The sequence below is a fragment of the Amblyomma americanum genome, chromosome 1, assembly GCF_052857255.1.
Source record: "Amblyomma americanum isolate KBUSLIRL-KWMA chromosome 1, ASM5285725v1, whole genome shotgun sequence".
In the NCBI taxonomy this organism is placed as follows: Eukaryota; Metazoa; Arthropoda; class Arachnida; order Ixodida; family Ixodidae; genus Amblyomma; species Amblyomma americanum.
The window spans coordinates 40,112,956-40,136,652 of NC_135497.1; the positions used below are offsets into that span (position 1 = coordinate 40,112,956).

The 23,697-nt window shown below is 48.2% G+C and overlaps 1 protein-coding gene and 1 non-coding gene across 3 annotated transcripts in view; one reads left to right on the top strand and one right to left on the bottom strand.

Annotated features, from left to right (window-relative positions):
• Positions 1–23,697, top strand: part of LOC144112671 (U-scoloptoxin(11)-Sm5a-like) — a 184,913-nt gene that overhangs the window by 132,259 nt on the left and 28,957 nt on the right. The gene's annotated exons all lie outside the window — the stretch shown is intronic.
• Positions 18,791–18,864, bottom strand: TRNAS-CGA (transfer RNA serine (anticodon CGA)). Its single transcript has one exon. It is a non-coding gene; the product is annotated as a tRNA-Ser (tRNA).

The window sequence follows — 23,697 nt, forward strand, 5'->3', positions numbered from 1 at the left end:
TAGTCTTACCGAGAAAAGATGCGGCAAATAAATTGATGCTTACGCTATACTTCGTAAATTGTGAAACCCAGCGGGAGCTTTGAGGGTAATTTGGGATGTGATGCGCATAGGGGCTAGGCCTGTTATTTTTACCCAACAGAAACACGTCACACAATTACATGATCACATCCAGCCCTTATATCTTTACGACTGACGTCACAACACGTATTACCCGATCGTGCACTTAATGCTGCTGATATCGCAGCCCCCGTGCCAGCTACCCGAGGCTATCGAACATATCTCTACCCGGCCCTCCCGGCCCGCGGGCCGGGCCGGGTAGAGCAGTTTTATGCCGGGTCTGGGCCGGGCTCGGGATTTCGGCTGCGGGCCCGGATCGGGCTCGGGACTGTCTACTAAGCGGTTATTTTTACTGAAAGCACTGATTTTTAGCTATTGCAAGGGTCAGCTCAATTCTGAACACATGCCAGTTTGCGAAGTTCTTTAAGTGCAGTAGTGCTACGTGGAATTTTGAAATCCCAAAAAAAAAAAGACAGGAAAGCGACAAGTTAGAAAAACGCAACATATGCCATATACTGTTTTCCTGAATTTCATTCGCGCTTCGAACAGTCTTTTTGGCTTCTGAACCACTGGAAGTGGCATAGACACCTCATTTTGTTGAACACCATCTTAGCTATGCACGAAATGTTATACATGGTAATACAAAAGTCAATGAGCCCCTAGTTAAAGTTCTAGCCTTCCTCTCTATAAACAAACCTCAAATCGACACGAATTGTAATCCTTTGAGTTCTACTCATTGTATTTTCCTTTTTCACGACGTGCGGCTTTGTTTGATAATGTTCTTTGTTGGGCACTCAGGCGTTTCATATTAATGTGATAATAGTACCATTTCTTCTACTTTATAAGGCTACCCTCTAATTCAAGCATTAAGGAACCGGTGAGCTAATCCGGGCTTGTCACTTTTTTATAATGTATGGCAAAATTCTTATGAATCTTTTCCACTCATGTCTGTTAAGTCCTTGCTTTTTCTTCAGTCCTTCATATCGTCAAACATTTTGTGAATCAGTTCTGTAAGGCACAACAGCCCCACTTCTCTTCCATATATAGTTGAGTGGCCGGTATTGTAAGGAATTAGTGTGTTTGTTTCACACTCCACTGCAGATTCGGTTATTCGAATACTGTTAAAGAAGCGATCACGCTGTCATTTCTAAGAAAGTCAATTCAGAAAAGCTGCCGCAAAAGGGGAAGAGAGTATGGAAGCGAAGGCGTGACGAATTAAGGCAGGCAGGTGTACGGAATTTAATTTCTCAGTCTGCTAGACTGATTCAAAAATGAAAGAAAACCTCCAAACGTAGAACCGAGGCAAGTCGCGACTGCATAACCGCTAGCTATGTGATGAGCCCATTACCCTTCCCATAGCATGAGAAGATAGTGCACGTGTATAGGGTATCGTCAATATTTTCAGCGCTTAATAATAATAATAATAATAATAATAATAATAATAATAATAATAATAATAATAATAATAATAATAATAATAATTGGTTTGGGGGAAAGGAAATGCGCAGTATCTGTCTCATATATCGTTGGACACCTGAACCACGCTGTAAGGGAAGGGATAAAGGAAGGACTGATAGAAGAAAGGAAGAAAGAGGTGCCGTAGTGGAGGACTCCGGAATAATTTCGACCACCTGAGGATCATTAACGTGCACTGACATCGCACAGCACACCGGCGCCTTAGCGTTTCGCCTCCATAAAAACGCAGCCGCCGCGCTTCCTCAGCCAAATGGCCTTTCAAACAAAAGTAAATGATTTCCAGGGACAGCGGTAGCGAGGTTGCAGTGGTTGGAGGACAAAGTAAATGTCATTTAATCGAAATACTGGCAATAGGCACGGATATCATACATTGTCCAAGAAACCTTGCCCTGCTTTTTAGTGCGTAAGAACTAACCCGGTAAGTACCAACCCCGAGCAAAATCATGCGCGAGCGCTCCGTCCCGCTGCACTGCCCGGTCATAATCGCCTTCTACGCAGCAGAAATCTGCGCTTTCGCACTGATTCGAAGGTACTAACCATTCTCTGTAGCTTTTGACAATTGCAGCCGCAATTCAATATGTTTAAGACATAACATAATGCACAGCCAATCTCCTGAAGTCGCACCCCATTTCGAACAGCTGTGCGTCATTCTGTATCGTACAAGCCTCTTTATCCATACGACATACCAAGCAATTTGAACATTTTCCAGCATTGAAGCAAGTATCTCCGTTGAGTATGTGCCCCTTAAAACACTAAAAGCAGCAGCGCTTTAGTGCCAAAGGCGAACCATGGTGGCGGGTCGAAAACAGGAAATGAGGGGGCGGTTACACGTCGGTGAAGACCCGGGCGAAAGCAAAGTCCGTGCCAGGGGTACTCGCAATTCAGCTTGTTAGCTCAACAGCACGTGTGCTGACCCAGCCCTCAGAGTGTCTTGAGCGCTCTTCTTAAAAGGAGCGCATTGTGGAGCCGGTAATCAGCCGTTTGGGACCCGCAGATTCTTCGAAGAGCAGAGACGCTGCCGCCACTAAAGTTGGGCGCCAATCACAACAACAGCATTACCGGACAGATTGCTCGCTAACGAAGCTCGCCTGATCACGCCCCCAAGCGGACGGCCAAGAGGCGCCAGGGTGCTTTTCGAGCGACCCGGCCGACATATATTGGCACGATCCGCTAATCCTCCCGCCTTCGCTTCGACTCCGGAGTCGGACCGTGCCTCACTGCGTGCGCCGAGCTCTGTTGCTACCTTTGTCCGCACGGAGCCTCCGCGCGACTAAAGCGGTTCGGTTAATTGGACGAAATTGATTGGAGCGCGCCTCTCATCAAAACTATGGATTGTTGACAAGCGGCGGTGGCATTAACAGTTTCTTCAGTCCTCCGTTAGGACCCAGATTTCCTTTGCGGGCTTCACGCTCCTTGATGGATTTTGCTTCTTCTAGCAGAAAGAACAACAGAGCGAGGAGGGAGATTGCGGAGCGAGCTGACAGCCTTCTAATCACTTCCGTTTTATTCCAGCTTTCGCCAGGCTTGCACAGAGAGGATTTTTTTTATTCTTCTTTGGCGCACTACAAGAAATACGCAGACAGCGCTTGGACCCATAGCCGGCGGCTAGTGATGGGTCCAGTGGAGAAAAGTACATGAATTGCAGGCAACCATTTGTCAGGGAGGTCAGTACAAGGAACTTTACAACAAAAGTATGCAAGTTAGTAATCACTCTAAACACCCGTAAAAGTGCCGATGAGCATAAGTCAAAAAAAAATATTGACTAAAAACTTAAAAATCAAACAAGAACGCATGAAACTTATGCAAGGAATAAAAAAAAAGTGAAATGAATGGATTGTGTCACCTCACAAAGACCACAAATAATATCACATCGCACAGATCTCAAAGAATGTATAATATAATTTCACAAGATCACAAAGAATGCAAAATATATATCACATAGAAATATCACATCACATTAAATACGGATATGTGTATGGGGTTACATGAAGATCATATCAAGCGAACGACATTGAGTTACGGTAGACAAGTGTAGGCGTGAACTCAATGTGCTTCATTTATTTTAAGGTAGTTATCTTTTATAGCAGTGGAAAAGTTGGCATGTTTTAGTTCACACTGTAAACACTTCCAGATTTTTGCGCCAATAAACTCTAGCAAGCGCTCCCCATAAACATTTCTTTTTACGGGTAGGTTAAAATTTCCGTAGTTATGGCTGCGTGTTGCGCGTGACGGGATATTCAAATATAGAGACATCGAAGGGGAGGTTGTTACTTACTATTTTGTGGATGCATTCAGTAGTGTTTTTCGCACGAAGCAGACCAAAAGGTACCACGCGTATTTTAGTAAATAGTGGCTTGCTAGGTCAAGTGTAGTCAGAAAACGAGATTATTAAATGCGGCTGGGGCTAAAAAACCCATACAGTGAGCCGCTTGGGCCACTACGAACGCGAGACCACATTCTGAACGATTAGATGCCCACCTTTGGCTGGACGCATTCGTTGCTGCCAACTCTTGTCACCTTGCAGTACTACTGCGCCAAGTAGTCCGGTCAGAAAACCCAAGTTTGTTTCTATCGCCTCCGGAAACCGAATAGAAGCCGGCTCGCCGGGTTGTTCTGTCCGCCTAGTCTTATTGGCCTCCTGCACGTTTTCAAGCAAACGAGCTAGGTGGCACTGTAGTCGCTAGCGGGCTCGTTGTATGCAAGAAGCCAGGAAGCGGGCGTCACGAGCAAGTTGTTGTTTTTGTCCTCTGTTGGAGTGGGGAAAGCCTTGAGCGCCGGTTTTTAAGGCTTGCAGGCGCGTTTCTAGTTTCTTAGGTTCACAAGAGTGGCTCATACACGGAATTTAGTAATTTCGCTCAATGTCCACGGCCTCGCGTTGACCACGTACAACATGTTCTGGGGAATAGCTCGGCACTGAGCAATATGGTGAGCACTGTTGGTGAGAAGCAGAAAGCGTTGCTGCCGTTGATTTCTACCCTAGACATTAAATAAAATGACCAGTCTTTTACGCACTGTACTAGCCAGCACGACCTCACGTGAGGACAGTAGTGAGAAGAAGCACTGGCATTGTCGCAGGCGAGCAGAAAGAGCGTTCACCGTCTGTTGACACTCCTGCCGTGTGGTTCGTTGCCAGCTAGCACTGCACTTAATAGCTTAATCCTCAATATCTCGCAGCAGTGTTTCACCCGACAGTTTCTGTTAGTTAACGAATCGGTTGCTGAGCAACGCAGTTGTTTGAAAGACGCAGCGGCTCAGGTCGCAGAATGCCACTCGCCTGCAAACTACATGGGCTAGACGCAGCAAAGGGTGCTGCGTCCGCATCCTTGTTTCCGCATGCTTTACAGTATCCTTTGTCCGCCATTGTCATGCAGTGACAAAAACGAAGACCAAAGAACGCTGCAGCTCGGGCGACTCCCGCCCGCGGGTGTTTTCTTGCGAACACGCTTCGCGGTCACGCACGACCTCGTGAAATAGCATATGACACATCATACAATGAAATGAGCTCAAAGTACTTACGTGGCTTTTTGCACACGTTAAATTGCGCTGATCTAAGCATGCCAACGTGACCATGCAAAAGTGACACAATTTAGCGGACCTCTGTACATGACTCAAATATAATTATATCGTTCGTATTAAGAAATAGTCCCAAGCAAATATTAAATTCAATGATTGCTCCCTTATAGTATGTCCATATAAATTCCACACACATCATAATAAGCTGTGCAATCAACTATAACGTATCCCTTGGTCGCAAATGAGCCGGATGGCGTCCTGTACACATCAAAACGGCTCAGGGAGATAATTACGAGCGCAGCTAAATCTTTGCTGGTCTTTTCCTTGTGCTGCTTTAAGCGTAGAGTACCATGTTGTTGTATGGGAGAGTGAGCGTAGCATCTTCCCCGCTTCGAATCCTTTGTAGTCTGCCATAGTCGACCGAGACCCAGACTGAGCTTTGCACGGCGGCCTATTGCGGTATTCATCTGCGAGAGACCCATCGAAGCTGATTTGTTTTCCTTTCTATGCTACTGCGCGCATCCCACAGTCACCCAGCTGGTCAATACATGCTGTTTCTGCAGTGCACGGGCGCGATGCAGCCGCGCCGTTCTGCCAGTAGCTACGGCAGCTACGGTAGGCACGGCCGGGCGAAACCTTTTTTGCCTACCGTGCGAAAACCGCTGCTGACATCAGCGCCACCGCATCCTCGTGACGTCATGAAGCATGGGCACCGCCATATTTGGTCACGTGACCACAACGCCATCGCTGGCCTTCGGGCCTTCTCGTTTCGATGCCTGCAAGGCGCTTTTCCGGCTCTCTATGTGGGTAACGAGCTGTCGGACGGCACAAAAACTTCGTGTGAGTGCGCATATAGTATGTGTTGGTGCTGTTCAATGTTTGGTTGAACCTTCTCATTTACTCGTCTCCTTCCGACTGCCCGCATCGGTTCGAATGTGTCGAAAAACCTCGGTCAGCCGTCTGCCCGTTTTTATTTTTTTAATCTATGCTCTGCGCAATGAGAGGAAAATAGCTGGAAAATAAGAGAGGGATGAAGCGCATATGGCAGGTTCTCTCAGTTCATGAATGGGAGTTTACCAATGTTTTTCAAGAGACAAGCATACAACACTTGTATCTTAACGGTACTCACCTATGGGGCAGAAACCTGGAGGCTAACGAAAGGAGTTCAGCTTAAGTTAAGGACCACACAGGGAACTACGGAAAGAAAAATAATAGGTGTAAGGTTAAGAGACCTGAAGCGGGTGGAGTGAGTGAGGAAACAAACGTAAGTTAATTACATCCTTCCTAGTCGAAATAAAGAGGAAGAAATGCGCTTGGGCAGGGCATGTAACGCGAAGGTCAAATAACCAGTAATCAAAATTTGGCGGATCGTTAGAGGTATACGCACTCCACTCAAACAGCTTCATCCCTTTGCTGCCCTTTCTCTGCATGAACGTAAATCCCTAAAAGAAGTCTGAGAAGAATGCTGCAGACTACTGTCAGCAGGGTCAGGGCCTTCGACACTATCCGCAGATGGCCAATCAAGCATCCCACAGGCGGCAGTGCCAGCTTTGGGCCTTATTTATCCAAGGCACTGGGGTTCAAGGACAGTGAAGGGAAAGTAGATTTTAAGTAGGTAGAAATAATCAAGCGAAGGTTATCTGATTGGAGGCTAATATCAAGAGAAGAGTAACATTTCATAAGTCATGGCTAGGTGGCTTGAGCCACCGCCCGATTTAAAGGGTTCAGCCGTATCCATCCATCCATCCATCCATCCATCCATCCATCCATCCATCCATCCATCCATCCATCCATCCATCCATCCATCCATCCATCCATCCATCCATCCATCCATCCATCCATCCATCCATCCATCCATCCATCCATCCATCCATCCATCCATCCATCCATCCATCCATCCATCCATCCATCCATCCATCCATCCATCCATCCATCCATCCATCCATCCATCCATCCATCCATCCATCCATCCATCCATCCATCCATCCATCCATCCATCCATCCATCCATCCATCCATCCATCCATCCATCCATCCATCCATCCATCCATCCATCCATCCATCCATCCATCCATCCATCCATCCATCCATCCATCCATCCATCCATCCATCCATCCATCCATCCATCCATCCATCCATCCATCCATCCATCCATCCATCCATCCATCCATCCATCCATCCATCCATCCATCCATCCATCCATCCATCCATCCATCCATCCATCCATCCATCCATCCATCCATCCATCCATCCATCCATCCATCCATCCATCCATCCATCCATCCATCCATCCATCCATCCATCCATCCATCCATCCATCCATCCATCCATCCATCCATCCATCCATCCATCCATCCTGCCTTTCACAACTGAAGAGCTATCCACAACTATCGCGGAATCAAACAGACACACGTCTCCTGGTCACGATCAAGTGACCTATGACGCCATCGCAAAGCTACCCCACAACTCCCGTCTTCGACTCCTGGAATATTACGATGCTTCCTGGATGACTGGTGAGGTCCCCACGAAATGGAAGTTGGCAAAAATTGTGCCTGTTTTTAAACCTTGTAAGCATGCAGCCACCAAGATATGTCCTTCCGACCCATCGCCCTGTAGTATACCGAGCTGCGTAGGTAAGCTTATGGAGCGAATGATCTGGAAACGCAGCACTTGGTTCCTCGAAAGCCGCAACGAGTGTCCCCAAGAAATGAATGGTTTCGTCAAAATCGGTCTACGACTGATAATGTTATCACCCTCGTCGCTTCATTTGAAGAGTACCTTGATGTTGGGTGCATCCCGACAGCAGTTTTCCTTGACAACAGGGCCTCTTTTGACTCTGTTTTTGACCATGCAATTCTCGCAACCTTGGCCAGCCTTTGCATCGGAGGAAAGCTGTACAAGTGGATTAGACGCTATTTTAAAAAAAACAGCAAATTTTTATGAGAACTCCAAACGATCCAACACCCTTTCACGCCGTGGAGAAGTACGTACCGCAGAGAGCGGTGCTCAGCCCTCTTCTGTTCAATGTTATCCTTATACACCTAACAAGAAACCTTCCGCGAGGAGTACAGATAACGATTTATGCAGATGGTATCTGCTTCTGGAGCGCGTCGAATTCGCGCTATATTACCCAGCAACGTCTTCAGAGAGCATTACTGCACATCTCGATGTACCTGGCTTCCCGAGGTCTTCGTCTTTCGCCAGAAAAGAGTGCTTCCATGGCTTTTACAAGAAAAACGATGACTCGATATCCGCTCCTCCTACGTAGACTGTCACTACCTTATGCATGCTCTCAGCGATCCCTAGGTGTTGTCAAAGACAGCAATCTCTCGTGGTCACCTCAGATCAAAAACCTACGCGAGAGGATCTCTGCAGCATTGCAAGTTTTCAGATTCATGCCGGGAACGCTGTGATACAGCAGCTGCCGGTCAATGGTTCTGCGCGAAAAAGCCTACGTTGAAGGAACCTTTCGCTACTTCCTACCGTTGCTTCAAAGATTATCTCCAACAAGCAAGAAGATTCCCGAGGCCGCGCGGAACAACTGCCTGCGGATATGCTTTGGCCTCCCAAGGGGTTCTTCTGCATAAGGAACTGTAGCGGAAGCAGGCTGTCTCCCGCTGGATGTGATTGCCTCCCAGGAGCCTATGCGTACCCATCTCCGCCATGTACTCCAAGGGAAGAAGCACTTCCTACATCGTGTCGACCTAACTCACCGTAACTCTGGCTTTGGCCAAGCTGCGCAGCTCCTGCCCATCCCTACTATTAATCAGCCACAATAAACTACTACCTCTGACCTTTCCCCCGCGGAAACTCTCGCCTCTAAAGGTGAAGAAATTTGTTCCAGGTGTGCATTCAAAGAACCGAATGCTGCAGGCAGCGCTTCTACAAGCTACTCTCGCCTACTTAACTGAGGAATATACGCAGCATACCAACATCTTCACCGATGGTTCAATTATTCAAGAACCGAAGGCCGCAGGCAGCGCTTCTACAAGCTACTCTCGCCTACTTAACTGAGGAATATACGCAGCATACCAACATCTTCACCGATGGTTCAATTATTCAAGAAACTTCTTCCTGTGGCATTTATGTGCCCTCAACAAGCCATGTCGTTTCTTACCGGCTGCAGCGAAGGACATCCTCTACGTCAGTTTAGCTTCCCAGCATTAATGAAGCTGTTTCCTATATCCTGCGCTAAGATACCGACCGATGGGTTATCTTTACCGACTCCAAAGCATCTCTGCATATCCTGTCCAACCTGCTGAACAAAACCAATCATCATCTCGTTTCCCTTGACATCGGATATCTACATCATTTGGATATTGCTGCAGGCCACTGCATAACATTTCAGTGGACACGAGCACACTGTGGCATTCTGCCGAGTGGAAAAGCAGATGAAGTGGCCCCTAAAGCTCACCAACATCGGAGATACATTCGGACTTTCTTCACAAAATCTGATGCGTCGAAAAGAAGCGTATCAGCTCTGGAGTTTGCCGACACATCAGTTCCAATTTCTTTACTCAGTCGACCCACATCTCATAGCAGGACTCCCACCAAGAATTCCTCGCCGTCTGGAAACACTTTATCAAAGTCTTCGCCTGAACGCTGCATTTACAAACGGCTTGCGATACTGTTTCAGTCAAATGAACAGACGGCTTTGTGACAGCCGCGGCTCGATCGAAACTTTCGAAAATATCCTGCTTGAGTGCCTTGCATATGCAGACGAGCGTGCGTACTATGTGCTATTCTTTCATGGCGCCGAACTTGTGTGAGGGTAACGTGTAAAGTGAAATTAGAGCCTGTTGAGATGTCCAATGTCCTTTAAATGTGGAAACAAAAAATTGGCAGTGGCTTAGCTCGGCTATGCCAGGATATACGTAGCGACAGGTATGTTTCACTGGCTGAGGTTGTTGTGGTCACTGTATGTTTAGCAGTGAGAGACATTGGGCTCCATTTCGGCAGCTATGCGCAGCCTATTACGCTCGGCAGTCTGGCATCTCTATTTGGTAAGCCGTTCCTCGCTCTGTTCGGCTTCTTACGCTCATTCTCTCTTGACAGGCGACAACCTCAGGATGGGAAGACTTAATCTTCTCTTGTCTATACCGCCGTTTAGCAGCGGCTGGACTCTCCATCTCTGCATCCATATGAAACGTTGTGATACAGCTGTTCATTACATCTCCGCTTTTTATACGTAATACTGTGCATGCGAAGCGCGGTTGGGGTGATATAGCGGCGTGCGGCGAGGCGGCGACAAAGTGCGCGGCCGCGGCGAAGGCAAAGTGCACGCCGCACGTGCTGATCCTCTCCGGCTGCCATGGTAACGGTGCATGAGCACAACTGGCTTCTCCCAGCCACCGCGAAATGCTCGACTGGTAGCCCAGTGTAGCTCTCGCTACAAAGGTTCATTGTCGCCATGAAAGAACAGCACACGACAAAACTGCAGGCGTCAAAACAGCACATCAACACAACAGCACAGGGAAAAAACGGCACACCGGCAAAACAACGCAGGGAAAACAGCATGGCGCAAAACAGCACAGGGAGAAAAGAGCACACGTCAAAACAGCACGCCGAACAAAACGGCACAGCGAAAAAACAGCGCGACGAAAGAACAGCGCAGGGAAAAAACAGCACGACGGCCAAACAGCACATCAGAGTATGGTGCAGCACTTTTGGAAGGGTGAACAATCATAGCCATAAACGAACGGTAAATCGCAACTCATACGGCAGCGACCTTTGGAGTTAGTGGATGCTCGTTTCGCTGTGCCGGTAATGCGGGTAAGGCTGGTAATGAGCCCACTTTTTTAAGCCTTTTTCATTGAGCACTCTTTGCTTACATAACGGTAGACAGCAGTGCACGGGCATAATTCTGACACACTTTTCAGCACAGCGTTTGGTAATACGGGGAAAAGGGGCAATCCCGCGCGAATGGCGTCGCGGCTGCACGCGCGCACAGACCAAATCTTCCTTCCTCCAAGGCACAGACGCTGCCTCAGTGGCTCGCCAAGCTAATGGCGGCATCTGAGGGTTCTCGCTTCGCTCGCTAGATGGCGCTGAATTAGGCAACTCTCCAGGATTTTTAAGCAGGAAATTGCCAAAGAAAATATCTATGATAATTGTAGGGAAAGCTCTTTGTTGTTTGAGGCCAGGAAGGGGGTTTTGCGTACTAAGACATATAAAGTCAGGTACCACGAGATAGACACGTTGTGCGTTGCGTGCGGAGAAGAGGAGGAAACGTCTGAACACTTGATACTTTTCTGTAAAGGGCTTCACCCTACAGTGGAAAGCAGCGGGGCTGATTTATCCAAGGCATTGGGGTTTAAGGACAGTGAAGGGAAAGTAGATTTTAAGCGGGTAGAAATAACCAAGCGAAGGTTATCTGATTGGTGGCTAAAATCAAGAGAAGAGTAAAATTTCATGTCATGGCTAGGTGGCTTGAGCCTACGCCCGATTTAAAGGATTCAGCCCCACCCATCCATCCATCCATCCATCCATCCGTCCGTCCGTCCGTCCGTCCGTCCGTCCGTCCATCCATCCATCCATCCATCCATCCATCCATCCATCCATCCATCCATCCATCCATCCATCCATCCATCCATCCATCCATCCATCCATCCATCCATCCATCCATCCTCCTACTGAGGACCCTATCGTTTAGGGTAATAGGGGAATAAATGGGGCGCCAGTACGCATGCACACAATAACCCCAGGGGCATTATTCTTCTGCGCATGCGCACTGGCGCCTATACACCTAATCGATAGCTTCCCGGCCTATTCTAAGCCTCCCTATTGTGTTAGTAAATGTCGCGGAATGCGAGTTATATGACTGGAACCATCTTCCTCATTCAATTGCCACAATTTCGGGCCCTGTATTGTTTCGGTCTTCTGTTACCGTTTCTAATGTGTAACATATTGAGTTGATCACATATTCTCACTGTTACGCTTTTGTAATTATAGTTCTGTGCTCTTGTTTTTAGTGTCAGTGTCAATATGTATTATCCACTCCCCTCTGTAATGCTTTACCGTCAGCTACACTCGCGGTTAACTTTCGGTGGCACTGCAGCAGCGGCTCAGGAGGACAAGGAAGGAGAAGGGCCTTTGTCTACGTTCCATGGAGAGGGGGTTATTCGTTGCTCGGGCTGGAGGCGCGGAGGGCTGAAGGAGGGAAGTCAGAGAGACGGTGGGTGGTCAGCCCACTCCCCACCGCATCGGGACAGAAGCCCGTCTCCTTCCCTTTCCTGCCTAGCCTTTGTTGCAGAGCCACAAAAATTTGACTGGGCACTGCTTCGATGCCCTGGTAATCTTGAGTGAGTTCGCCCTGCATTTATGGCACGATAGACGTATTAAAACTAAAGCACGCTCTTGTTAAACACTCTCGTGATTTCAACCTGGGCTTCTGGCGAACGCAATATCTGGCCGTTTGCTGGGCGAATTAATTATTCGGAATGGCGCTGCAAAACACGAGGAAGCTGCTGCGCAGCTCCAAGCTGCCACTCTCTCTTCATTTTGGCTGTCGTCCTTGCTTTTACTCCGGCCCTCTGCCAACAGCGCTGTCGTCTCGCCCGCACACGTGACATCTGGTTTTCGCACCAGCGCAAACATCATATTACAGGAGAACAGCTGGAGAGGTAACGCTGCAACTTATTACGCCCCGTCCGTCGCACGTAGGCGAAGCCCCCTCTTTTTGGGGCCGTTGCTTTTAGGTGTATGTTGAATGCCATTCTAGCCTGGCTGTTCGGCCGACGCACTTTCAATGCCTTGGAGGCCGTTACGTCGCAATTATGCATGCGCTAAAGCCACCTGGCTTGCTCGCCGTGCACCAGCGGGCGCGCACGTGTTGCGTAACTTGCGCCACCCGTTGAACACGCCGCGTGCTGTAGTGTAGCGTTGGCTGGGAACTGTTGCCGACGCGAAGGTGCGCTGTTGCCTCTGCACTTGCCCTTATAGGGACCTCTGCAGCTTTCAACTGCGCATAAGTACGCGCTGCTCGTACAGGTGCCAGCTCAATGAGTGACCTCGACAAAACATTCCTTATTTGCCTTTAACTGCGAGGAAACTGCTGTCGCATCGTGTCGAGGTACGTTGTTCAAATCCACAGGTAAGGGAAAGCTGATATTGGCTTCTTGAACTGAGCAGAACAAAGCGACAGGCGGTGACAGCGGCAGCTACATCTGTTTCTAGGCGCTCTTACGACACTCGGAGGACGCTGAATTGTGCCACGAGTGGTTTCGTTTATTTGTCGCATCAATTTTCGCTACGGCGGAGCAACTGCTGGAAGCAGTCAGCTTCCAGAAGTTGTATGCAAGAAGTGAGAGGTTTCGCAGTGAATCCGGGGGCGTGGAACGCATGCGGAAACAGAGAGTGGAGTTCCTCGAGTACTGTACATCGCATAGACGTGCTGGCATATATCGGGCTCTTGGAAGTGTACGCGCCGCTGCCGACAACAGTGCCCGCACCGTCGACGTATGCATGCAGCGCGGCTCAGCGTACGCCGAGGAAACGAAGATACATAAACAGGTCTCGAACTTACTATTGTAAATCAAAAAGCACCGGCTTTGTCTCGAGGCGCACACCACGTGCATCAAAAGGCGGCTCTGGCGTACCTACATTACCTGAGGAGAGACTGAGCTCGCCCTAACTTTATACGACAAAATAAAAAACGAGGAACAGTTATTCAGCATGAATCCCCACTCAATTCATGGAAGATCTGCTATACATATATTTATCTATCGAAGCAGATCTGTCCGGCTTATCTCTTACAAACACGCACTCTTCATTTCTTTTTTTCTCTCGTGTACCTGGACAAGGCTATTAATACGCTAACAATGATGCGTAGCGAAACCGGGGCGCATCACGCGTGCACTTAGAGACAAGGTACACATGGTGATGAGACGCGGAAGTGTGAACATAATGCTTCGAAGGTGCACAACCAGATTTTAGCATGGCAGACACCTGTTCGATTATCGAAGCACATTAATGGCTCGAATGGCCCTTCCACGAAGTAGTCATGCTTCGCAACGACAAAGCAAGCCACACCTGCAGAGTGCCAGACAATAATAATAATAATAATTGGTTTTTTGGGGGAAAGGAAATGGAGCAGTATCTGTCTCATATATCGTTGGGCACCTGAACCGCGCCGTAAGGGAAGGGATAAAGGAGGGAGTCAAAGAAGAAAGGAAGAATTAGGTGCCGTAGTGGAGGGCTCCGGAATAATTTCGACCACCTGGGGATCTTTAACGTGCACTGACATCGCAGAGCACACGGGCGCCTTAGCGTTTTTCCTGCCCGCGAAATTATAATTCTGCGCGCCCGAGATAAAACCCGTCCCTGCGTCTCTTTTAGCTCGTGCAGATACACTACGCACTGCACTTTGTATGGTCTTTGGCGTTTCGTGATTCCTCGTCCCGGTCGGGTTCCTCGAACCAATAAAGTCGACGCATCGGGGGCACCACAAGCACGTCGAATCCCGCTGCGGGGCCTTCTAGAGCGTCGGTACTTAGATACTAATGCATGCGCAGTTACCGTGCTGAAACCGCTTTCTCTCAACCGCGGCCGCTGATCTAATTTGTGCGCGCCTAAGCAGCTTATCGCGGATGACTCGCCCGCTGGGTTCCGGGACAGGCCGTAGCAATTCCCCGTCGCTCGCTACCTTTTCAGGTGTTCTAACGGGGCACTGGAATTTGCCACGGATTGAACGCGTCCCGCGACATCCCGCCATCACAGAGCCGCCCGCGGCGCGTAGGATGCGGTGGCGTGCAAAATCTGGGGCGCTGCGATTTTAATGCCATTTAGCAGTCAAGACTGAAATTTAATTTACGGCGCGTGCGCGCGCGACTTCCAAACAATGGCCAGGGTATTTGCACCGTGGCGGCTTTTCCGCCAGAATCCGCCAACATTGCGAGCTGCCAGCAGCGCCTACACAGGCGAGCTAGGTCAGAATGCGTTTCTGTTCATTTTGTTCTGTTTACCTTGCGGCGAGAAATTTTCGGCGAAAATTTTCGTACCGGTACAGCTGTAAGAAATAAAAATGAAACTGCAGAATGGCTCGCTCCGGCTTAGAATGGGCTGGAGCCAGCCAACGGCGTGTAGGCGACCGACGATGTGCAGGCCAACTCGAGTGAGCAGCATGCCCGTGCAAGTTTCACCATGTGTTTGCGAACATAACTTAGTTTCGACGTCATAGCAGTAGTATTGGTGGTGGTAGCAGTAGTACATAGTCAACAGTCTTTTGTAAATGTTTCACTTTCCGAGACAATCTCTGAAAAGTATCATGCAACACTGTCTCACGCCGTAGTTCAAAAAATACAATTTTGTAGACTCCCTCGTCATTTATAAGCGACTAATATTAGCACAAGAGCAGCAACTGCAGGACTACTTTGAAGCAAGGGTGAATACTGTACGCTTATTTTTATTAGCTCCTGGCAACAGTGGATGCTTGTCGACGGGGCGGACATACGCCGCCGTGTCCATAAATGTCGACGCAAGTGCACAATACACCGGGCTGCTGTTCCACTTCAATTTAATGCCGAATAAGGAGGCATCCAAACAATGTCACATCCTGTTCATATTCCCTTAAAAGCTGTCGTCTCAGTATGGCGAACAATGCGCGCTCTTTCTTTCGTCGTTAAATGACCATCCAGCGTCCGACGAGAGGCAGTACTAAAGTTAGAACGCGTGCTTAACCAATCTCCCCCCATATTTCTTAGCAGTAAATCTGGTTCGCCTTTCCCGAGTGCAGCTGTATCCGCGATCTAGCAAGTTTTGTGGAAGAACACCCGATGCCCATCGCCGCGCAGAGACGACAAGCCTCCCTTTTCCAACCTTTTGCCCACCTCAACCGCCCACGCACGTTAAGCCGAAGGCAGAACAATTAACTCCCACGCGAAGCCGTCAGTGAAGTACTCCTTTGGAACTCCAAGGGTTCAGAAAACACCAGCCGATTGGGTTCTGTTGCGGCCGGTACCGCTCTGTGGTCACAGCGGCAACGCATACGCACTATTGCGAACTGCGACTCAGTTTGGGGGTTACGTACCCTGGTCATTCTGCAGTTGAACTGAGGGGCACCTCGGACTTGTGTCCTTGTTACTGTCTTCGTGGCCGAGGCGCTGCGTTCCTGCGGTCGGCGACGGCTGTAGTTAGACAGAAACTGCGTGATGATCCCAGATGATACCTTGCGGTGCAATCCAAAAACTGTTCCGGAACATTTTTCAGAGTGTGTGCGTAACGACACCTGACCTTCAATGGCAGTTCAGTCGGGTAAGGAAAAAAAAGCTGCAACTACACAGTTATTTTCATCAGAGATAGCTTAAATGCCACATCACTTTGAACTCTTTCCTCTGAATGTGCTCCTAACTATGGTAAGAAGCAACATAATGCTGGAAACTGCTTGTACAGTACATCCGCTTCCACCGTGCAAAGCGACGACACAGTCCTCCTTCTCTGGCAGACACATCCACACTAAATTATCAGTGTCGCGTCAAAGACCTGTGGTGCGGTGGACGGTGATTCCTTTGCATGTGGTGCAGTGCTCTGGCTGGGCATGTACCGCTCAGCAGCAGCCCACCTTACCTCTTGATACAAGAAATTATCTTGGGCCTCACTGCGTGATGTGATGACTGCAGCAGCCCAAAGGATAGTATGTAAACAAGGCACGCACAGAACTGAATGTCCCGCCTGAGGTGCATAGAAAGCTGTTGTCTGAAACTAGCTCGGCGCTTTGAAAATGTATGTACCTCACATCTGCGGACATGGACACGATTATAATGAGTCGTTTCCCGCGTAGCAACTCGAACTCATGAGCTCTGCATGCCCAATTTTGACCTTTCATAAGTGCCCAACTGTGATTTCTCAAGTGCCTAGTACTCAATAGCTCAAAGTTGTCGTCGAGCATTGCTAACTTTTTGTAAAGAATGAGTTACTTGACCGGAAATTGGTACACAAACGTGACTGTTGTAGAGGCGACGAACGTTAGACTATGCCTGCAACAAAATAAAAAGTGATGGATAGCGCAGAAATAAAAACAAGGGATATGGGAGAAAAGCGCTACCATGTTTTCAATCTTCTTGACGCTAAACCATCCTCATGGCAGCCCTAGCGAGAACACACAAATATACACTACTGTTCTAACCATGGCGAGGAATCAAGTGTTTTGACGCATACCCGAGTCACTGGCTATATGACACCAGAGGCATTCAATGGCAACAAGGCTTCTGACTATCCTGTCCATACAGGTTGAGCCAGACTTACGGCTAGCAAGATTTAGAACTCAAGTCGACGCTCACATTGCACCATGATGCTAGACGTGATGGAAATGCGGCGCTTATCTTTAAAATTACGCATAACGTACTCTTCACAGCACCACCTGTGCACCGGCAACGCTGCAGTGGATGCACGCCAGAATCTCAACGATGCCCACAGGCACATAGCGGAGCACTTTCTTTTTTTTTCGGGAGAGACCGAAGGTAATTTCATGTATGAGGGGGGAGGGGGGGCAAAGATTTTTTTTTTCGTTTGCGCACCACATCCAAGGTATGAGAGCATCTTCGCCTAAACACAGACTGATGGATCACTGACACATGATTCACCGCGCTTCTTTCAGTATTTCCAGCGCTTCCAGCATTTCACTCGTTAACTGATCTTCAGCCCTGTTCAGAGCACGGGTCTTGTCGCAGTCTGGTGTACACTCACGAGCTTTACATTGAACATTTATGGGGCCCGAAGGCTGATTTTCAGTCTTGTACCGATGCTTATGCTTCGCGCTTCAGCCGTCCCTTCCGGTCTCACCAGAACCCACGCGTCAAATATTTGTCAAGTGCGTATCGGCGGCGGCGGGCGTTTCTCTAGACGCCGGGTGCCGAGCGCCAGCGGTCGGGCGAAAATCGCTGACCTGCCGCCGTAAAAGCGCTCCATTTATTGGTCCCTCGGCGCGCTGATGCTAGGGGCGCCGTAGCAGTTCGCGCAGGCAGCGAGGCATGTGGATCACGTATAGATGCCTGACTTCTGCCCTAAGCATTGTTTTCAGCTGGTCACCAAGGGGAGCAGAAAACCTAGCAGTGGTCGTACTGTGAATGCATGCATTAATGAATAAACTTGCGCTTGAACTTGAAAATTCTGAGCTTCGGCTTCTTCAAGCCGAAGCTCATTTCACCAAGTGGGGCCACGCCATCCCGAAAGCCGGAGGATCGTACGACTCGAGAATCAGTTTTTTTTTTGTCCTTCTTGGTTCCCCTGTCTCTCTTCTTAAGCGCGTAGTCGTACTCATCAAGTGCGATTTGTGCGCTCGCGTATAAAGCTCCATATCCCTTGTTATGCAGCGAGTCATGGCTTTTATATGCTTCCTCGGCAAGGATTATTCGGTGATGACATGAACCGTCGCTAACAGAAGGCGGTCTTACCGTGCATTCAGAAATATGTGAGCGATCTATACATTGTTCGTAATAGGTAGCAAAATAGGGCGGTGCTGGCTATTCCCACCAATTGTGCATATACTATACATACTTATGAAGGAAGCCAACCGTTACCGAAACCAAGGTGCACAGGGGAATGTTTTATTATTTTTCTTGTTTTTTTAATTGTGGTGCTGAACGATACATATATATACTTATGAAGGGAGCCAACAGTCACCGAAACGAAGGTGCATAGGGGAATGTTACTCTTTTTTTAATGCGTTGTACTTATCATTGGGATAATAATACTTCGATTAAACCATCGTTTAAAGAAGATTACTTATAAAGCGACAGAAAAAACAACCATGCCGCCGGTGGGATTCGAACCCACGACCTCCGAATATCGCGTCCGGTGCTCTTACCAACTGAGCTACGGCGACGGCTGTCCAATCTGCTGCTCTTGTGGGCATTTATGTTTATTGGGTGTAAGCGAACCTTGAGAGTGTTCACAAGCGCCACCCTCGTCCATAGCGGCGGACGTAGCACGTCCTGAAATACCGCAAGTGTGACGTAGAAGGTCATCTAATGGCGAGGGCGGAAACTGTGCGAGAGCAACCCTCTTATGCTACCTATGGCATCAAGACTGCCAGAACCGAGACCCCCGTTAAGCTATTAGCAGACAAGGCAAATGAAATGAGGGGCTCGTTTGATGGGCTTCCTTAATATGTTTGTCAAACGAGCCCCTCATTTCATTTGCCTTGTCTGCTAATAGATATATATATATATATATATATATATATATATATATATATATATATATATATATATATATATATATATATATATATATATATATAGAGAGAGAGAGAGAGAGAGAGAGAGAGAGAGAGACGTCACTTCTCTAAATTACGCAAAGAACGAAGCGGACAAATACCAGATACAGTGGTTCAAGGCGCAGTAATTAAAGAGCCCCCTTTTACCACCAACCGTGGAAATTGGCTTTGAAGATATCTAAGATAATTCTTGGGGAAGCATTTTGTTTTTCGAAGCCAGGACGGTAACGCTGCCGACCAAGACGTGCCGAGTAAGGTAGCAAGGGATAGACACGCCATGCGGCGCGTGTGGAGAGGAGGAGAAAACGGTTGGAAACCCGACACTTTTCCGTAGAAGGCTTCGGCCTGCAGTTCAAAGCAACCGGGCTGGCCTATTGAAAGCACCGGGGTTTCAGGAAAGTGGAGGAAACATAGATTTGAGACGGAGGTTGTCTGATTGGCGGCTAAAGTCAAGGCGTGAAATTTCATCCGCATTCTGAAGGAGGACGTAGAACGGCTGGCGCTAAAGGCGAAGAGGAGCATTAATTCCCCGTCTGCAGTTTAAGTACAAGAAAAAAATTATTGCGATTCACGGCTATAGGCCATCGTGCCATGCGCTGGAATGAGTTCGGAGAGCCGGGCGAGGGCGTTTGAAGCGCGGCGCGATTTTTCGCGAAAATATCGCTCCATGCGGGCCCCGCTTTGCGCGTCCGAAAACGCAGCACTAATCCTTTGCGCCGAAAGGAATGAACGCTCTCAGCTGTGCTGTTATTCCTTCTCCAATTTCTCGTCTCTGCCGTCAGCTGGTGACGCGTAACAGAAAGCTGTGGGACTGCACCGTGGAGAGAACGAAGTCATGCCGCCTGCGTTGCTGCCGGCGCTGTCAATTGTGGAAAATCGTTGAGCATGCTCATATGCACACGCCGCAACCAATACTCTTTACTCTGGAAAATGCTTGCGCAGTGCAATGACATCCAGTGCGAAGAACGGCTGCAAAAGTTTGATGCATTTTCTTAAATGGTATATGGCACTGCTTGTACATAAATAATTAGCGAATTAAGCTGCTTCGAAAAGTGTTCCCTCACTTTATACCAAACCATATTACATGAATCGTTTACAAGAGATATACAGTAAACAAGCTGACTAGAATTGATGCGAAAAGTTTGGATTTCCTCCCGGCTGATTCATTCGTTAATTTTTTTCTGAACGACGATAAATTCGAGTCGCTTCTTTTATATCACCCTTGCATTGAACCCTCGGTGTGCTAGAGCTTGTGGGCTTTTACCACTTAGTCGCGGATCCCATTGGCTCACACGAGGCCGACGAGTATGAGCCGTGCTGTGTCGTCTCTGAAAAAACAAAAAAAAAGAACAAGATTTCTCAAGTTTCCAGATCAGCATAAATGACTCCTAACGTGTCCGCAGTTGTTGCACGAACAACAGGAGTGTACGGCAAGACTGACACGGGTCAATGCGCATTGCCCGTGCACCACACGGTCAATGCGCCTCACCCCTTCCTCCATTTTGTGCTTTCGACGAATGGCGGCAGGAGCTACCACCGTAGGATGGCAACTTCGTACTAGTGCGCTGGTCATACTATTGTTCAGAAATGCGAAGCGAGTTTGTCCGAAATTGCAAATTTCTGATGATATCATGCGCGCGCTTTGCGCTATTGGACATAATGACCGGACGCCTCGTTTTGAAATGCTAGGAATCGAGCCCCACCGATTCCGGCCAACTGGCCGGCAGAAATTCCGTGTATCGTGCTACTTCTAACTAGTGGTCTGTTATTTTGCCCTTACAAAAACTTGTTTACACAGTCTATAGACTGTCCATAGACTTTTACCCGCCGCGGTGGCTCAGTGGTTAGGGCGCTCGGCTACTGATCCGGAGTTCCCGGGTTCGAACCCGACCGCGGCGGCTGCGTTTTTATGGAGGAAAAACGCTAAGGCGCCCGTGTGCTGTGCGATGTCAGTGCACGTTAAAGATCCCCAGGTGGTCGAAATTATTCCGGACCCCTCCACTACGGTACCTCTTTCCTCCTTTCTTCTTTCACTCCCTCCTTTATCCCTTCCCTTGCGGCGCGGTTCAGGTGTCCAACGATATATGAGACAGATACTGCGCCATTTCCTTTCCTCAAAAACCAATCAATAATAATAATAAAAATAGACTTTTGTCTGTAGACACGATAGACTCTCTATAGACGAATTCCATAGAACAGTCTATACACAGTGTACATCCTATAGACAGTCTATAGACAATCTATAGATGCATGGCCATACACCTTTAGTAGGCTTTTGTCTATAGACTATGAATATATCAAAATAGGTATCTATAGGAGGGCAATAGAGCCTATAAGAAGTCTCTAGACTGTCTATGGACCATTTTTATAAGGGTGCCCAGAATGAAATAGTGTCTGTATGCAAATACCACGAGACATTTCGGCACCTGGCTCCTGCTGCTGCTGTAACCCGCGGCTGGATGCAACTTTTTTTTAATGGAAAGTCGTCATAAGTGTACGGCTCCCCCCCCCCCCCCCCCCCCCCCCCCCCCCCCCCCCCTTGTGAATAACACTGACTGTCGACAGGAGGACATGCCGCCCCTGTTCTTCGACATGCTCCGATGCGCCTGCTCCCGTTGTAGCGCTGCCTAAAATATGAGAACTGGCTCCGTATACGCGTTCTGATGCGTAAACGTCGTGCCTAGGCAGAGGTTCAGCGACAGGGTTAAAAAAAAGCATGCGAGAAAATACTGAAGCACCACGACACAAACCCGGAGCTCTAAAGAGTGAAAAAAAACATGTGGTGAAACAGACTGACGCTTTCCTTGCAAACTCCTTTCTATATTCGCTGCTCTGTTTGCTTTAAAAACAAGAAGTATACCTCAAAGAGGCCCTTAATGTGGCCATCGGCGCAAGGAAGGCCTGTGAGGGAGAAAAAATAAAAATAAAAAAGCCTCTCCGGCCTTCTCGCATCTGCGTCACTTATGACGGGAAGGAAACCGTAAAATGTCTCTTGACATTTCAATGAAGCCTTGGTGATACTGCGTGGGCTGAAATCCAGAGCTGGCTACAAACAAACGCGAGCAAAGCAGCAAAAGTCCGCAAACATGGTGCCATTTCTTGTCACTTTATCAAATCTCGAGTGACAAGGGCTCATACACGTACCGACGACCCATCAACCCAAAAATAGTTGCACGGGTACGCTCACGACACGACTGTTCCTTGCTGAAATGTCCAAAATGTCTCCCGGCTGCTTTTTCTCCAGACGTCCAAGCTGTCCAAAATGCATTTTCCAAACATTTTTTTTTCCGAAAAAAAAAAGTTTTTGCATGACATGCATTTGAGCGTGCACGTGGGATGTTCATTTTGTTTCTGCAGTTTTGCACTTTTTGTTTTGCTTTGCGGCTCTAAGATCGCCATGTAGGCTTTAGAGCGGAGCCTCAATCTCCCTGCTACTAGGAGCAAAAGGAAAAATAGTGCATTGGACTTAACTATAAATGTAACCAGTTGGTTATCCTATACTCGAGAAAACATTTGAAGTGATGACACGTAAGTAGGGGTGAATGCACCTTTGTCAAAAAAGGGGGAAAAGTTAAAACCGGAATGGAGTCGCTTGTGTAAAGGGGTAGAAAGTTGAAAGTGTAATGGGCGCTCTTGTTCTCGACAGAGGGACCGCACTTTTGGGTCCCGATAACGCGGGCAGACCGATGAAAGCCCTTGGGCTCTGCGCCCGTGCTCCAGCATATTTAGATGGCTTTTTCAGGCGGTGCAGTACTTTCGAACACCTCGGACCATTCAAGAGATGGCCCTGTCCTCGAAGGATTTCGCAAACCTCAGGTTAGAACACGGCAGCCAGTTATTACAGCTCCGAGCCACCGTGCTGTTGAAATGAGTGAAAGGCACAGCGCGGGGCATTGTAAAGCTGAAGGCTATATCACTTGTCCTGTGCACAGTAAGCGAACACATCTGCTGCGTGCAGGGCATTCGCAAATTTTCCATAACTACGCCTATCGCTGCCGCTTATTTGCTCAGGGGAAATATGAAAACTCCTTATTAGATAGACTTTAAAATGTGTCACTTTTTTCGTCATTCGATGAATGCGTCGCCCGTGTTCATTTCTACGGAGGCGTCACAATGACAATGAAAGATGAACCTTTGTCAGAGACCAGTATATTAACCGAAATAATGTTCGCATGCCATATCTCTTTTCTCCTCAGATGGAATCAGCCCCTAAACAATATGTTCGGCTATTGCCGGAGTCTTTAAAAAAAGCTGTAACATTCGGTTTCTGCGATCGACAGCATAACCAGTTCTACTCAGCACAACCAGTGACAGGCTCTGTGAGAAGCCGGTCATTTAACGTGTGACCTCTGAGTCACTGAATTAACGACACCACGAGTGATTTACAGGCGAGAATGCCCTGTCAGCTATTCGAAGGAGATCGGAAGATTGATGATGTTG